Here is a 234-nt window from a genome sequence, read left to right as displayed (position 1 = left end):
CCCGGCTGCGAGCTGCGCTGCCGTCCCGGCGCCTCTTCAGCAGGGGAGCTGCACAGCAGCTGCCATGTTGATACAAACTGCATCCTGGGAGGCATGTCCCTCTCAGGCCGTTTAAAGAGAAACACTCCGAGGCTCGTCGGAGGCTGCCGGAACCCAGACAGCTCCATCTACAGCCGGTAGGAGCGAACAGTGTCGAGCGAGCAGCCAGGCGGCGGCGGACACGCCCTGAGCCCG

The sequence above is a fragment of the Galeopterus variegatus genome, unplaced genomic scaffold (genome assembly GCF_000696425.1).
Source record: "Galeopterus variegatus unplaced genomic scaffold, G_variegatus-3.0.2 Scaffold16846, whole genome shotgun sequence".
Taxonomy (NCBI): Eukaryota; Metazoa; Chordata; class Mammalia; order Dermoptera; family Cynocephalidae; genus Galeopterus; species Galeopterus variegatus.
This window is presented reverse-complemented; position numbering follows the sequence as displayed.